This window comes from Platichthys flesus, chromosome 22 (genome assembly GCF_949316205.1).
Source record: "Platichthys flesus chromosome 22, fPlaFle2.1, whole genome shotgun sequence".
Lineage (NCBI taxonomy): Eukaryota > Metazoa > Chordata > Actinopteri > Pleuronectiformes > Pleuronectidae > Platichthys > Platichthys flesus.
In genome coordinates, this window is record NC_084966.1 from 1,690,437 (window position 1) to 1,708,701 (window position 18,265).

Consider the following 18,265-nt stretch of genomic DNA (forward strand, 5'->3'; position numbering starts at 1 on the left):
CTGGGTTCAGAACGTTTGAGGTTTATTTTCAGGGCCCTGCAATCACACTCTTTTTTCCAACAAAGCCGACAACACACACAAACACACACACACACACACAAGCTTTTCTCGGCTATCTCTTTTTTATAGAACCCTTTTTGTAAAGTAGGAACACAGCCGTGTCTCCCGTCGTGCTGATTCTTTCTAGGAACCCGATTTAGAAAAAAACACCTTGACGCAGCCGCTGTGAACTTTGGAAGAAGAAGAAGAAACTGGTCCAAATATTCAGCTTCTCGTGTTTCAGAGCAGAAACAAACACAGAGTGTGTCCGACAGTCACAAGTCTCAATGTTTATGTGATGACAGAGTCCAACGTTTGCCAAAACAACCTCCGGTGACTCTCCTGTGTGTCATGAACACCTCATTGTGTCCGATACCCCACCTGAAGGGTCTCCAGCATTATTATCTCCAGATATGATATAGTGGTTTGTTTCCCCCCCCCCCTCCAGGGGACACCAGGACGGGTAATAACAGACCGGACCCCCCCATAAGGCGGGCTGCCCCATCCTGTGATAAATAAACTGCCGGCTCCTCTGACCTCTGGCTAGAAGATGTGCATGATGGGACGAGCTGGGTGGTGGTTGGTGGGGGGGGGGCAAGGTGGAGGAGGTATGTTTGTGAGGGGGGGGGGGAGTCAGCGGTCCATCTCTCGCCGCAGATTGCCTATGACAGCAGAGCTATTTCAAGTCGGGGGGTTTGAGCTAAATTGGAGTGAGCGATACCACCTGTGCCTGCTGAAGGGCGGCTCTGGTTCGCACTGTAGCTCCGCAGAGAGGAACTGGGGGGGGGGGGGGGTGCGAGATGGAGGCGCAGCGAGGAGGTGGTGGTTGATGGGGGGGGGGGGGGGGGGGTGAAAAAGCTGCTACCTGCAACCATCAAAGCTTCTGTTTCACATGCAATCTGCCCGGCTGGCTCCCCTGTGAGGAGGAGAGCAGAGCTGAGAGCTGGATGTTTGCTCGCTCGCTCTTTCCACAGGTGTGTCTCTTCCTCTCTCTCTCTCTCTCTCTCTCTCTCTCTCTCTCTCTCTCTCTCTCTTTATCATCCATGGCCTCCACTTCTCCTCCCTCCCTCTCCTCTAAGGCCTCCTCCTCTCACGCAGTTTTGAGTAGAAAGTTGACAGTTGGGAAAGAGGCTGATTCAGATTTACTCATAACATGTTGTCTGTAACCAACAGTCTGAGTTTTTAATGTAGAAAATATTGCCAGTTATTCATCAGTAGCCATGTTCCATGTTTTCAAAGTGACATTTTCTAAAAAAGACATTTACATCAGTGAGGAGTGTTGAACTAAGTATTTAGAAATTGATTTAATTAAAATATAACTAATGTTCTAATAATAAAAAGACAATAAACTTTGTGATATTTTATAAATGTATTATTTTCTATTTATTACAAACTGATACAAGATTAGATGATTTAAATCCACACAACTTTATTTGTAGAAACAACACAACAATAGCAATAATCTGTGACACGATAAACATCTTCATATTTACAGTTGACATTATTGTTTGTAAAGAAAATGCGAGGTCGCCAAAATAAACACAAAATAATTTAAACTAAACTGAAGAGAACCAGGAGATCCTTGAGGAAAACAGAGGCAAAGATCTACATTAGAAAAACATGTTATTACCCATTAAGAGTTTAATTAAATATGATGTAAAATAATAAATACTAATAATAAATTCCTTGTTATTGGCAGGACATTCAATTTGTGTGTGTTGACAGTTTCCGGGTCTTTTAATGGATCTTTAATTGTGTGTGGATATCGTCTCTACAAGTTCAATCTAGTGGCACAAAGCAACACTTCCACAAGTGAACAGTTTCAACTCCAGATTGGCTGATGAGAGAAAACTGGGCTCCCTCCTCCTCCTCCTCCTCCTCCTCCTCCTCCTCCTCCTCCTCCTCCTCCTCCTGGGCAGGATACAGTAGGCATCATTTAGTGGTGAGAGCGGTGGAAACAGCGAGGGGTTGGCCACAAGGTCGCCACACTTACTGCATGGCCGAGCTCATTTCCACCGCCGTCCACAGCCCGGGCTTCCCCTCTGAGAGAGAGAGAGAGAGAGAGAGAGAGAGGGGGGAGAGAGGGAGAGAGAGAGAGGGAGGGAGAGAGGGAGGGAGAGAGAGGGAGAGAGAGAGAGAGAGAGCAGCCGGTGAAATGGCTCATTCACTTTCTGATCACAGCCCGCCACTCTCTCCCTCACACACTCAAACTGACACACACTCACTGCACTCACACACACACACACAAACTCACTGACTCACACACACTCACACACACTCACACACACACCAGGCTGTCTTCTTCATCGTGTGGTTGTTATTTTGCTATTTTCGTCCCTCACTTCCCCCGAATGTCACGAATGATTTGCTGAGCTCCGACGACGGCTCACTTTGTGATCGGCCGTCACTCGCCCGACTCGCCCGACTCTATTTTAATAAAAGACGAGTTTTACGGGCGTTAACTTTACGAATAAACCAACGTGCAGATATTTGTCTTTTTACAGTAATCTGGTAAATACAGATACTTCAGAGAGTAACTGTAAAAACTGGAGCTGTCACAGGAACACACACATCTTCCACACACACACTGACACACACACACACACACACACAGATTTATGTTCAGGCAGCACAGAAGGCGTGGCCTAGCTGAACCAATCCGCTCCTGTTGACTTGTGCCTCTGCCAGCTCTCGCTCTGAAGACGTCCGATCGGCCAAACGGTCAAATACCTGAGACCAGCGGCTTCGAGGCGCTGAGCTGAAGCTGAGGTCGGAGGTCACGGGTCAGAGGTCACGGATCAGAGGTCACAGTGACGTCACTCTGGGATTTGTGGACTCATAGGAAGAGATTTGCGTCCTAATTTCAAAATAAAATGCTCATCCTCAGAAGGCCTTGACAAAAGATGATAATAAATATACGTGTGATAGATTTCATTTGATGAAATAAAAAAACATCGTCCACAGAGACAGAAACACGTTTAAAGTCAAAGATTAATACTTAAACACAAGATAATAATAATAAGGATTTTGCCAAACCTCACATTACCACAGAAGAATAAAACAAACAGAGAAATTCACAGAAGCTGATTTAATATAGATAATTATAGTAATATGAAGACAACGCTGACTTTGGTTAACATCAGCCCACTCATATTATTTAATTTCACCTTCACAGATTCCAAACAATCAAGATAATAATGTGGAAACAGATGTTAAATAAAAACACACATTAATGTAATGAGCTACATGTTTCCCTGTGAGGACGATTTCCTCCCTGGACCCGACTTCCTCCCTCTGAGCTACAGAATCGCTCTCCGACCGATCGTACACTCGTCTCCGATACACTCCCCCCCCGAGCGACCCCGGAGTCTCATCCCGGGATCGATGGCGCCGCACGCCGCCGCCCTTTACTCACACTTGAGTCTGGCAGGGAGGGATTGCAGCGAGCCGCCGGGTCAATGGCCGGGGCCCGCTCGCTTGATGGCCGCTCGTTACAGAGCGGTCGACGCCGAGGAGTTAACGGCGTCAGGGCCGATACTCCCGCCGGGCCGCACTCTCCTAATGACCGGCCAATCAATAGCCGTCTGGCCTCGGCACTGACCAATCAAATTGACGTGTCTTGTTGACACATGGAGCTGGAGAGGGAGGTTGAGCTGTGTGTAGTCGTGAGGCTTTCACACACACTGATAGAATATCATTGATTCATCGGTTACAGCAGCTTTTACCCATTCTGGAGGAGGAGGAGGAGGAGGAGGAGGAGAAGGAGGAGAAGGAGGAGAAGGAAGAGGAGGAGGAGGAGCTACGTCTTCATGTATTTATTGAAAAGTTTGAATTTGAAGATGTCCAATGTGAGTGAAAGTAGATTTTGGAGTAATCAACATTGTCTTCTAGTTTGTTTTCCATGCACAAACAACTCTTCGTCAGTTTCTGGTTCCCTTCTGTTTCTCACCTGAGCCTCTGTTTGTTTCCCTCTTCCTCTTTCGGGGTGAGATATTTTTATCGGCTCCGTGGGGTTTCTCTCTCTCAACCTCACCCTCTGTGTTCCTGCGTCTCTGTGCTCTTGTCAGTTTTGGGCTTTTCTTGATTTCTTTTTTGGAAACAAACCAAACTAAAAATAATTCACACATGCAGAAAAGGCCGGGAGCAGTTTGGGAGATGACCCGACCTCGCCGCCGGTGGCGCCTCCAAACGCCAGATCCGCTCCTGGAACCCGTCAGTCTCCTCCTGGTCGAGCCGCATCACGGTTCCGTGTCGGGGGGGGGCGCAGGAAATGGACGAGTCGTGGATATAAAAGAGGATTCAGGCCACGTGGCGGCGGCTACACTGGAGCCTCAGTCCTCTGTGTCTGTCGCTGAGTCGCCCCGTCCGTCCATCTGTCCGAGCGCCCTCAAAGGGACGTTTGTCCCGACACGAGGGTCGTTCAGAACACACACACACACACAAACACACACACACACTCTTCTGACTGGACACATGGACGTTCGGTGACTCTGAGTGAGGCACTTCAGGAGCACTCTAACGATTAGAGGACATTTTGTTTTTGAACGTGAAGACTCATCCGGAGACATTCAGAGGACAGAAGAGACGGAGAGCAAAGATTCTGCTGATCTGGTTTTATTGTGAAGTCGATTACATTGAAATACGACAGTGGATCATGCACACAAACACTTTTTAATGAATTTAACTGAGGTGATTTACAGTCAGGTCATTGTCTTTTCTTTAAAGACTCCAACACTGTCAAGAAAACCCCTGTACCTCCACAACGTCAGCTTCTCAAGAGGAAAGAAAAACACTTTACAGAACATCCAGTCGTTTATTTGTGTTGAAACAAGTTCAAAAATCCTATAATACTCTTTAGAGACAAACAGAGAAAACAGTAGATAAAAGGTGGGTGTAAAAGATTCAAGATTTGTATTATCGAATGCACAACAATAACATTAAGCAGTCACTGGCAGTGAAATGCTTGAGTCACAGGCTCTCTTCCAGCAATGCTGAAGTAATTACAACCTAAAAAATAAAATAGAAATAGTCGAAAATAGAATAAAATAGAAGATCAAAATTTAAAATAGAAAATGAAGTATATATATCAAATATATATAAGAACAGCTGAAGAGAAAATAAAACAACAATAGTGCAATTTGTGCAAATAAAAAACAAAAAAAACAACAGGACAAAACTTTACTCAAGTAAAAGTAAAAGTACTTGAAGTATTGAAAGCAGGAAAATGATTTTGTTTCCAGAGCATCGACCCTTATGGCCAAAGGTTAGCATATCTTCGTCTTCTTCGTGTGTGGCTCCTCTTCTTCATCCTGAGATATTTGTATTTACGTCCGTCACACGTTAGAAACCACATGGACTCACTCAGACATTTTATTAGGGGATTGAACATATTTCATAAACGGTCACAAAGTGTCCTGGTTCCTGATCCATTCATGTCCCCACATTACACCCTCACATCCCTGAACACCACATCCACATTTTACAATCCACCAGGTTTTTATTTTTAAATAACCTACACCGTGTAGAAACGGTGCGGTTACATAAAAAGGCTAAGTCCCACCTCGGCTCTGCCAGAGAACCTCCAGCAGCCGAGCGTCTCCTCTGTGAGACGTGACAATGTGACATCACGCTGAGGGGGAATCAGCACGAGCAGATATCTACTCGGAGGAAGAAGAAAAAAAATCTACCGCCTCTATCCCTGAGCTCCGCTGACAAAAATGCTTTAGGTGTTGAGGATTATGGATTAATCTATAATAACTAGTGAAGGGAAAGAGAAAAGGAGCGAGAGAGAGAGAGAGAGAGAGAGAGAGTCTCCGGAGCCCGGAGTCTATAAAACCACCAGGAGGAATCCTGCCTCATCATCTCATGCTGCCGCTAATATTCCCAAATTATATCATTTAGACCTGAATCAGCGCCGCGGAATTAATCATCATTTCTCTGACACTGGCCGTCCCCAGAGTTCATTAAACAAACCACTTCTCCTCCTCCGCTTCCTGCAACTCCAACACAGTCACTTTCTCCTTCTTCTTCTCCTCCTCCTCCTCCTCCTCTTCCTCCTCCTAGGTCCCTTCGCCTGCCCCCCCCGCTCCCTGATAATCTGTTTATCCGTAAGTGTCATATTACATTTGCAAAGCAGCTGGGGGGACCAGTGCCACCGTGTACGGGGGGGGGGGGCTCCAGTGTGATTACCCGGCCTCATATTTGGCGCTCGCACTCACACTTTGATCTGAACTGTCTTCATAATCACTTCAGAAAGTCTTCCTGCGAGCGTGAGGGCTTTACAGATGGGCTTCCACACACTCGCTCTCTCACTCAGTGTGTGTGTGTGTGTGTGTGTGATTGTCCATCTTTCTGTTTGCTCTACTTTAAATTAATACATTTAAATACTACCAACCACGTTATGATTTCATGTAGTGCTCATTTTGGTGCAGATCTAGAATTTGTTTCTCTATTATTTTGGGACGCTTTATGTTGATTTTTGTTTGATTCAACTCAACTTCATTGATGTGAGTGAGGGGCCTTGCTCGCCCTTTGCTCCCTGCAGCTCGTGGGATGGGAGTGTTTCCACCATCAGGTCCAGTGGAGGAGCAGAACTTGGCCTTTCAGCCTTTTACTAATATCCTTGTGTGTCGCTCGCCCACCTCAGTCCGACCTGAGACTCTCTCTCTCTGTCTCAGTCTCTCTCTCTCTCTCTGTCTCTGCAGTGGATGGATGGATGGAGGCGGTAGCAGAAACGGTGGCAACGTCGGGTGTAAAAAGAGCACCCCCCCCTTCCTCCTCCTCCTCCCCCCTTCGTTGTGCGCTTTAACAATAGCATTTGCATATTTGTATACTCCGTCTCACTCTCCCTCTACCTCTCTCTCTCTCTCCCTTTCCCTCTCTCTCCCTCTCGCTCTCTCTCAAAGAAAACAGCCTGAAGCGTGAATACTCCAGCAGCGGGCGTGCAGAGGAAAACGGAAGCTGGGGAGACGGCGTGTCCGCCTTTACTGGGGAAGAGACACAGTACGCACACACACACACACACACAGACACACACACACACTCACAGACACACAGACAAACACATACTCACAGTATGGCCCTTACCTCCAGAGGTTGTGCATCAATGGGAGGATTGGGAGAAGCAGGGGTGTCACTGGAGGACCAAAGGAAAAACAGAGACGACCATTAGAATTGAACTTGTGTTGCATGGTGAATTTGCGTATATGAGGAAAGTAACTCAGTGACAGAGGAGGATTAAATTGTAGATTTTACTGGTTTCAACCTCCCAGTTTCCAGGATGCGTCGGATGAGTTTGATTTTGTTCTGTCATGTTGGTTTTTCTGTGACTCAGCAGGAGTTTCTGTGATTTTTAGCAGATTGAATTTGTTTCTGAGCGACTCTTTGTTTCCTGTCCGCTGTGAAATGAACTAAAATCATTTCTACATCGACCGTGCATCACAAACCGTCCGGTAAAAACCACATATTGACTTTGAGTTTTAGAGATTATCTCAGTGTGGTTTTCAGGTTTGAGAAACTGATCCTACTTCTTAAACCAAGTCAAGGAAATGTGCTGCCTAGGTTTGCCATTTTAGAGATATTACAACATGTAATAAAAGATCAAATAACTCTGATTGAAGCCATTTACCTTTTATATTATATTATATATATTAGAAGCTTCTCACTCTAACATTGGGTCTGAGTCCAGCTGCCTGTATTTTGCGGCCTTTTCGTAGTAAGTTCATGAAAAGCTTTTCCATTTGCTCGGTCCAGACTCGCTCTGTGTCCGGCAACTTTTGACCAGGGGAACATGATGTGATGTTAGTTTGTTTGGAGAAAGCAGCAGCAGAAGAAGAAGAAGAAGAAGCAGAAGAAGAAGAACTGGTGGCATCAGTAGTGACGTTAATGAGACATAGAACAAATACGGCAAAGAAACTCAACAAGGAAATGTGTAAAAGGACAAAAACAGATCTCCGAAAGACGGATAAATACGAATTCAAATATTAGTTTGAGCCAAAATGGCCACCGGCATTAGTTTAGTTATATTGAATCTGGTTTATTGTAACAAAAAGTGAGTAAACATGAGACCAGCATTCAGGAATCAGAGTCTAAATAAAGATTACTGACTTAAATTGTGTAAAAACTCAAATCTGAGCCTTGAACAAATCTGCACCGAAGCGTAATTCAGCTGCAAAGAGACTTTTAAACATGAGCCGGTGGATCTGAGGATCTGCGGCTCCGGGTCCTGTGGGTTCATCTTATCTGCAACCAGGTTCCTGGGAGAACGTTGTGATGTAACAGGAGAGGTTCTGCGTCTCGGCTGCAGGAGAACACACAGGTCGGCTGAATGTGGGCTAAACTGGAGTTTCTGTGACAGACACTGACAATGCATGGAGACGTGTGCGAGTCATTGTCGGGGGGGATTTGTGTTTGTGGACCACTAATCCGAAAAGGTCCACGACAAACACAGAATTTTAAAACACGCTCTCTCTCTCCCCCCCCCCATCCCCCACCCCCCCAGCCGCAGGCGTAACCGCTGAGGATTGGCCATGCTTTGCTAAGCTTTCGTCTCACACCTACAATATGAAGGTTACGGTCTGAGAACAACAAGCCGCGCGGCGCTGTGCGGAGGAGAGAACGACGTGCTGCATGTAATTTCATTTTACATGACACCCTGCATTATCTCAAGTTCACTCGCACAAAGGAGGCGTCCCTGTGGAAGACCTCGATTTGGAGGTTGTGGGAACAGAACACCAGCTCTCCGTCTTTTCTCCTGACAATGGAGACGTCCACACGAGCGCCGCTGCTGTTTGAGACAACGTGAATTAATACCAGTGAGCACGGAGCCATATGTTGCACTGCAGAGTCAGAGTCATGTGACACGTCTTCACAGGCAGCGTGAGAAATACTCTCAAGTATTTATACCCAGACAGAAAAACCCTGAATCCTCCGAGAAACAAACCCTGTTAGTTTAAAGTAAACGCACATATTCAGTGCACATGTTCAGTCACTCACTTCCTGGAATGACGACCTGCCAAGAGCTGAGAGGGATATTTCACTTGACAGTCCATGCTGAGTCAATTCTCCAACATGGCCGAGCAACAAAGTTCTATTGTGCTCTTCTCTGCGCTGCGTTCATTCTCGTGGTTTGAACGAGCTAACGATTCCCTTTCAAAGTGAGGAAACACAAAGCAGAGGAGAGAGGTTAGTGGGATAAGAGAGCGAGTCGTCCTCCCTCCCTCCTTGCTTCCTTCCCTCCCTCGCTGGGACATACTTCCTCACTCGGGCCTCGCTGGTGAGTAATGTGCACGGGGTGTGAGCTCGGAGGGGTCGAGGGGCAGCGGGCGATCCCCCCTCAAAGACGCTTTTGTGATGCTGCTGGCTTCAGCGCTCACACCAGGCCTGGGTGAGGAGGGAGGGAGGGAGGGAGGAGCTGGCAGCTGAGGCAGAGTGTGTGTCTGTGTGTGTGTCTGTCTGTGTGTGGATATAATAATCGTACGACTATGGAGGCTTTCACACTTCCAGGATCACGTCAGGTGTTTCTGCTTCAGACTAAGTTGAGGAGTGAAAAGGTCATGAATAGATTTTTTAACGACTCGTGTGAGGAGCTGCAGCAGATTAAAAGAAAAACATGATTTATGATTTAACGTGAGAGCTGGTTAATTGGTGGATGAGTCTTTAACCAGCTCATAGCAAACCAGGGAAAATGCACATTTACAAACATACATATTTAACAAAATGTAAATGTGCCAGACTTAACCATGGAAGCTCGTTTTATATTAAAACAAAGATGCACAAAGCCATAAAAGTAAAAATACTTACTTCTAATCTCACGACATACAAACAATATGTCGTGAGATTAGTAGTAAAACAACAACATGGCTCCTGCTCCACATGTTTAGTGTCCGATAATCATTGTTTAATAGAATTTAAAGAGTTAATAGTTGTTAATAGGCTCAGTTCTTCCAGCTGCTCGATAGGAAAAGGCTGAGTGTGCAAAGATAATTCAGCAAAACAATGTTATAGCCTCTGATTTGCTGAATTATATATATATATATTTCTCCTGTATAATAAATTCACCTTAATTTACAGGACTTATGTGTAAAAACCTTAAAGACGGCAGAAAATCTCATTTCTAAACTTACTTAATAAAAGATATTAAAACTAAACGTTAACGGTCACAGACTCAGCTGAGGGGGGGGGGGGGGGGGGGTGTTGACCACATGTTGGTGAATGTGACCTCGAAAACCAGTGAGAAGAAAAAACTCAATACAGAAATGTCTTGTGTTCAATTGAGCATCAGACGCTGAGTGAGACAATACTGTTTTGTAAGGGCGTTTGCTTTCAGGAATAATAAGAAATAAAAACTTTAAATCAGCATCAGCTCTAACATCAGGATCTAAGGTTGTTTTTAATTTCAACATGTGAACGTACACAGTTTTCTAAACCAGTTTACAGTCGTTTGTATCCCAGTTTGAACGGAACTGAGAAACTGAATGAAAAGAGATAAATCTGATAATGTAAATAACAGAGGAACCCCCCCCCATCTGAATACCTCCAGCACAGAGGAAGCGTTACATCACCTTAACACCCCCCCGCTGCTGCTTATGTAGCCGAATGTTTGTACTTCATCCAATCGTTGGGTTTCTGTGTGTGTCTGTGTGTGTGTGTGTGTACGAGCTGTAAGCCAACGGAGGGGGGGGGGGGGCGAGTCATCTACAAGATGTATGTAAACCCATTTCCTAACAAATGGCTCTGACTGCACAGCAACGGCGAGAGGTGCCATAAGCGTCCAGCGTGGTTAATGCCCGCATGAATCAAGACTTCCGTGGGACGTGACCACACACGCTCTGAACTCCAGACCCTCATCATTATCCTACACGCCGTGAACCCGGAGCTCAGCCATCTTGTTTATGTGTGTGTGAATCAGACGTAACTCAATAGAATACGTGCATTACGTAACACAGGGGTGTGAGCGTGTGGCCTGAGGGCCCTCGGGGGCCCAGGGGGGGCTTTTAAAGATGAGTTTGACAGGTTCTTACATCCACTTTGTAGTTTGAAGGTTTATATGATCTGTAGAGATGATTTTCATGGAGAATGTGGATGAATATAAATCAGGAATGAAGAGAACGATCAGTCCAGAGCTCAGGAATAAAAGAAAGATGGCTTCCAGTGATGAAAAGTGTTAAAGGTGTTAAATCTGATCTAGGTTTATTAAGAGTGTAGCAGTAAAATAAACCCTGAAAACTGTAAAATATACTTCAGGTTTTCATCCACATCCTTGTAAGCCCTGATTGTACAGTTTACAGCTCCCAGTTCACTTTACACTCCCTGTTCAAGCTGCACTGGTCCCATTATAGCTTCCAGGGTTCCTGCTCGTTTGCATCATGGTTCATCAGATGGACGTCGGTTCATCATGGCAGCACTCTGTCTCTTCGTGAACGTCACACCTGCACCCCCACACGCGTGTATGACATTATCTCTGTGCAAACATTACCTACGTAACACACTCAGACTCAAACGTCACATGCCTCTACAAGTACAACACACACAGACACACACACTGCCTGGCTCTGGTCTACCTCTCAGCTCCAACATGGCAGCAGCAGTGTGTGTGCGTTCAAACATGTGACTGTGTGTGCGTCTCGGAGCCGGTGTGAGGCGGCGGCAGCGAGGTCATCATTCCTCCCTGAGTGGGACGGAGGCGGCCGGGTGGGATTTGCCCATAAAGAGGAGGAGACGACGTTTCCTTCACGTTTCCCTCATGAATATCAAAGACGGCGGCGGCGCCACAGCAGCACATGAGGAGAAATTACAGCCCTATTACTGTATTTGCATTACCTGTAATAGGCAGCGTATTGAAGCTGTATTTATTGCCTTATCAGCGGCGACTTGGCTGTAAACATTCTCAGATTTATTAGCCAAACATCGAACGTAATTACTGAGCGAACACAGCTGAGGCCTGGAGTCGTTGGTTTGGTTGTTTCCTCGACTTTGCGTGGCTTTGCGATGGATACAGGAGTCGGCCGGGGGGGGGGGGGGGGGATCTGGGTGGCTGCCTCGGACCCAGACAGGGAATCAGAGGAGCTGGTATTTGTACGGCTTTAAATCCAGAGTCCCTGCCAGCGGAGATGTGGTTAGCGCCGCGTTGTTTCTCTACCTGAGCTCCTGCTTCCATCCAATTATGTTGTTTGTCTTCTCAAAGGCCTCAATACCTCCAGCTTTGTGGACCCCCCCCCCCCCCCCCCCCCCCCCCCGCTCTTCCACAGACTGTGTTTCACAAAGTTAGACACAACTCGATCCATTAAGTTGGTGAAATGAGCTACATAAAAAAAAGAGGTGCAGGGGAGGGTTACCCTAGGTGCGCCCGTTCTTCTGTTATCCAATTTTACTGGGATTTGGAGTGATTTGCGCCCGGCTCCCCGAGGGAAATAAATACTTTGATTAATGTAATCCTGGGCAGGGAGGTGCCACACAACCCCCCCCCCCCCCTGTATCCTCAGGGAACGCCACTGTTTAACAAACAAAAACAAAAAGCGGCGACTATGGAGAGACGGCTGCTCACTTCTATAGATTTGATTTCCGGCGGATTTAGTTTATTTATTAATTACGCTGCTTCATAACACTATCATTCTTGATTAGCATGTGTGATGCAGTGTAATAGAATAGAAAAATACCAGTGTGTCCGTCTGCTGATTTGCATACACAATAACACTGGTTTGTTTTGATGCTGCTGCTGGTGGAGGTGGGTTGGGGGGGGGGGGCTGTTCAGGCATGTGTGTCCATGCTGATGTGTTCTACGTGAGAGAGAGAGAGAGAGAGAGAGAGAGAGAGAGAGAGAGAGAGAGAGAAGAAGGGATGTTGCAACTACAACACTACGAGGGAACCAACACCCAGCGAGGGGGTGGGGGGGATGGAGGGATGAGGGTGGGGGGTAGGATGAAGCTGACGACTGACACACAAAGCACACACTCACTCACACACACACACACACACACACACACACCTTATCCTCTCTCTCCCTCTCTTCCTCCACCCTTTCATTCAGGAAGCTGCACTTCATCCTATCTTTACCGATCTGTCACCGTCACTCACCTCCCCTCCCTCTCTCTCTAGTGTGTGTGTGTGTGTGTGTGTGTGTGAGTGAGTGTGTGTATGTGTGTGTATGTGTGTGTGTGTGTGTGTGTGTGTGTGTGTGTGTGTGTGTGTGCCTATACACCATCAGGCCTCACAGACAAATCTTTTCCTCCTTATTTACGTTTTCACACCCAACGATAAAAATAAACTCACAACTTTTGACATTTATTTTTCAAATTAAAATCCCACTGGACTCTTATTTGTTTCACTTGTATACTGAAGATAACTCGACTGCAGCTTTTAATCTGTTGCTCGTTCTGGGTCCACAAATAAAAACACAATTAATTTCCTCTAATTAAATCACTTTTTTTTGCCCTATTTCCAACTTAATTGGTTAAAAAAAAAAAATCTTCTTGAGTCAATTAAATTGAGGCCGAAACACACACGAGGAGGAAATGACTCGCACAACGCGTGCAACATTTATTCCTCCACCTTTGGGCCAAATTATGACGTCCTGATTGATTTCCAATAGCAAATCGATACGTCTGTGTCTGAGCCATGAGTCACGGTGCAGTGACGACACTACACGTCTCCTCTCTACCTGCACGTGAGCCCATTCACACACACACACACACACACTGTTCAATAAGAGGTGTACAGCTGTATTAATAGAATATTAATAAAGTGCCTCAGTCTCGTTTGAATGGGCTGAGAAAAAAGAAATCCCATTCATGTTTGAAATTGGAGGCGCGGTTTACGCTGGATATTCAGTGTGGCCCATTTAATTAACGCTATAGTAGCTACATTATCATTTAAGTGCCCGGAGTCGGACTCGGCTCTAAATCAACGGGGCCGGTGACGTGACACACACTCAGCGTATGTCGTCGCGGATTAGTGACCGGAGCCGGGCGCGAGGGGATAAATCACGCAGCGCTATGGGCGAGTTAAAGTGCGGCTGTAATTAAAAGAGGCAGGAATTGCGTCAATTTAATCTGAATATTGCGCGCGGGGCTGCGGCGGGCTGGTCCTGGGTCTGCTCAGGTGCCACGTAAATAAGAGTGTCAGCTGTCAGGAGTTTATGGAGGCTGGAGAAAGTGGAGTCGAAGTGATGAGAGCTGGAGGAGGGGGGGGGGGTTACGAGCCACGGTGATGGATTCACTTGGCGCGTAAATTGGTTTTCTATTTTTTTGTTCCTATCGGTGTTTTAGTTTGTTCCTCGCTGATGGGAAACCATCATGTTTTTATATTTTCCTCTAAAACTTTAAACACAAATCAGGTGATATTCCGCGAGCTCGTGATGAATTAGACAATCTGCTCCTAAAGGAATAAATAAATGGCCTCCTGCTACCAATCCGCGTCCGAACGGGTGCGTGACGCGTAATAACGCACAGTGCTGCTCCGATGATGACGATGATGAAGAACAACGCTGCATTGGGGGGGGGATTTGCCCGGCCCCTCGCTCGCTGATCATTCTCGGAGTCATATGTTTCCACAAAGACCTGCTGGCTCAGACTTATGGCTTATAGGCTCCTGCAGATGGCTCCTGGCTTCAGAACAAATCACTGGCTATTTGCATATCAACGAGGGCTGTCATCGACTGGCTGATCAATACAGGAGGCCCTCTGCAGCATGTGTGGGAAATAAGAAGAAGAAGAATAAATGTGTGTGTGTGTGTGTCATAAAACTGTCTTTAACGTTTTGCATGATTGAATTAAGGTGTTTTTAAATCAGGGAGGAACCAGGAAGTAGTCTGAGCCCCTTGGAAACGTGTGTGTTTTCTGCAGGAGCGTGAATTAGTATCGCACATCATCGCTGCTCTATTTATTAACGAGCTAAAGTTGCAGCCTCGGTGCGTGACACTGTTCTGTCTGCACAGGCCCCTGGATATCTGTCCCCATTCAGTCACGTTCCCCCACTAACCCGCTGGTATCTTCATCCCACTTCACCATTATGCACGTAACTGTGACCAGTAGAACGCACTTATACACTGTAAAAAGAACAACCAGGGCATGTGTCATGTGAGAGGTGACAGTGCTGAACACAGTGAGAAGCTTTCATAGGGAAAGTAAAAACAAATGAATGTGGACATCCTGGACTCAGCAGCAGATTAATGCACATTTAAAAAAAAAACTAAATTATGATGAATCGTTTTTTATTTCTAATATTTGTCTAGCTTGATCTGTAGTTTTTCTGGAGTGTAGTTTCTGCAGCATTTGCAGTGAGCGCGACACCTGGCGGCCCAGATGTTGTTTTTAATTTCTCTCTGATGACTCTTCACCTCCAGCTTGACCCGCGAATCTGTTCTGATCCAACATCTAACATTTTATTCCCCTTATCGATAAATAACAACAACCTGCTGATCGTCTCCACGTGGAGAGACACGTGCGTTATTTCACTTTTTACGCACAAGAACATGAGAGTTTCTGGTTTTTAAAAACATCGCGATAACTTCAAATCAAGTTGTTATTACTTTCCGTTCCTTTGCGTGAAGTACTGTCGTTACTGTAACGCGTTACCGCCCCGCTCCGGTGCTGCTGCTGGCCCGGGACGTGGAGCCTCTTTTCATCTCGACTCCAGTGCACAAACATACAGCTTAATGCGCCCAGTGTTTCCCTCTTTTATGGCGCTCTCCATGGCGACCAAGTGCCGGGCTCAGCTATGCGCTCCCCATCAATGCGGCGAGAGGAGTTAACCCGTGAGAAAAAAATCACCCACCTCCTGAAACCTGGCTTTCCACGCAGGAAGACCCCGAAATGTGCCGTTTTTCAGTTTCTACGCATCCCCTCTTCGTGCAGTTTCTCGCCTAAATTGCCTGTGACCGGATCCCTTTTGCGTTTGCTCGTTTTTTGAAACAAGTTTCCCTAACACCGCCCTCCTCCTCCTCCTCCTCCTCCTGTTCCATCGGCTCCTTGGAGCAGCTCCAGACCCAGAGAGAGACAGAAGGAACCGGTCAGAGCGCAGTGAATCCCGGCTCCTCAGAAACCTTGTCAGTGGAAGAGCTGAACAACTTTACACAAACTTTACATCAATTCTTATGAAATCATTTCATATTGCACTTGCCTACGCGGTGCTGTCTCTGGAGGATTCAACCGAGGGGTCTCTCTCACACACACACACTCGCCCCCTCCCTTCATCATCCTCCCCCTATCCTCTCCCTGCTTAAAATGTGATTGATTGCACTTTTCTCCGCTGGACATCCACTACAAAACAGCGCAGCTTATCCATCTGCCTGCTATTTATTTAAAAAGGCAGAAAAAAGGGAAAGAATCCTGGTGCGTAAAAAGCGAGCAGCGCCGCGAGTATTGATTTTTACGCATTCGGTGAAAAGGGAAAGGAAACTGCAATTTGCATTCCGGGTGTTTTAAATACTAACATAGATAATATCGGTGCATGCGGGAGCAGAAGGAAATCAGAAACCTCACGTGAAGCCACGATCTGTCTTTGAAGGGAAAACGCAAACCCCGGTGGAGAAATGCGCGAGAAGGCGATAAACTCCTCACAATTCCCCCGAGCGCAGAGAAAAGAGAGAAATGCGTCCAGATGATTGTTGACTTACCTTCAGTCCGGGAGCAGAGAACCGTCTTCACGGTGTCTGCGTGGAGGCTGTAAACCGTTATCTCCCTTTCCTGCGCCTCCGTGCGCCCTAAGATTTTCTTTCCTCTGCCTCAACTGAGCAGGAGCTCTCCTCGGCTCCCGCTATTATTTTCACTAAAATATATGAAAATTTATGCAAATGAAAATCAGCACTAACTGTTCGTCTCTTGTTATACTTGGGGATGATTTTTTTCCCTCCTCTCCCCCCTTTTCTTTCTTTCCTTCTTTCTTTTTTCCCTGCATGCAGAATAGATGAACTCCCCCAGCAGGGAACTTGGGAACCTTTTTTTAAATAATAAGCAGATAAATAATAAACACATAGCGGAGAGGAGAGTGTTCTCCCACAGCTCGCTGCTTTCTGGAGCCTTTCTGGAAGCTTTTATTTCATGTATATCACACGTGTGTTTAATTCTTTATTTTTTTGGGGGGGGGGTTCTCTGGTGCGTGGAGCCTGTCACGTCTCCACCGGCCGCCTGAGACGTGTGGATGGAGCAGCAGTAATTCAGACAGGAATCCTCACTGTATATTAATGAATAGAGGGCCTCATGGCTCTGGCCCCCAGCCTGCCTATTCAATGTAAACAAATCCACGAGGCTCCCTCGGTTTTGAGCCCAGGCCAAATTAAATCTACTGGGACGAGGAGAAGAAGAGGAGGAGGAAGAAGGGGGGGCACATGTCCACAACTCCTCCGCTAACTCATATTTTCCCTTAAATCCCTTCTGCAATAAAACATCTGATTTTGGAGCTTATGGGTTTAACGCGTCACACGTAGTTCTTACCTGTAAACAAAACACCGTTAATCCTGTCACCTGCCTACCCGGGTAAGGGCCCGTCCAGGTGGGTCCACAACCCTCCCACCCACCCCCCAGCACCCCCCAACCCCACCAGCGCAGCGGGAGCTCTCTCTCTGGCACTTGTTACCACCCATGGGTGCGTCCAGAGGCGCAGGGGTCCCACGCACAAACAAAGGGCCCATTCATCTCCAGGGCTGCGTGGTCATCTTGAGGGATGCTGCACATTTTAAGGGCTCGATCTCTCTTCTCTTGTTGTTTCACTTTGGCAGACGTTCCCCCCTACACCCCCCAGGACTGCTCAATTTGCCCTTGTTTTGGTTGCCACTTTCTCTTTCAACGTGCCTCAGTGAGGTTGCCTGTGAGCGGCGTTTCCGTATGGAAGCGTCCCCGCAACCTTTGTGCGTTAACTCCTGCGGAGCCGAGGCGCTGCGGTCACTGCTCCTCTGTGGACGAGCGGCTCTGACTGAGAGGAGCAGAGTGAAGATCTCATCACTCAATGTTTCCATGTTTCAGACACGAGATGAAGCATCCAGTGCCCCAGAGGGAATTGAACCCATAACCGTGGCACTGAAGCCTGATTCTATTACACATCAGGTTATAACTGTTACCAAAACATCACATATACGTGTCACCAGAAGGATAAATACATTTTACTCACATTAAATAAAGTTTATCCGTGTGTGTGTGACGCCTTCATGTTCAAACTCGCACTGTCACACATGTGCACTCGTGCGTAAAACATGTATCTGCACAAAATACATGATGTTGGAGGTTTTACGCAC

General features: G+C 46.6%; 2 long non-coding RNA genes across 3 annotated transcripts in view; one reads left to right on the forward strand and one right to left on the reverse strand.

The window, feature by feature from the left end:
* Positions 1–18,265, forward strand: part of LOC133933619 (uncharacterized) — a 113,038-nt gene that overhangs the window by 83,570 nt on the left and 11,203 nt on the right. The window lies entirely within an intron of this gene.
* Positions 1,955–16,773, reverse strand: LOC133933620 (uncharacterized). Its single transcript, XR_009912083.1, has 3 exons — positions 16,652–16,773; positions 7,126–7,174; positions 1,955–2,081 (listed from the first exon to the last, which is right to left on the reverse strand). It is a non-coding gene; the product is annotated as an uncharacterized LOC133933620 (long non-coding RNA).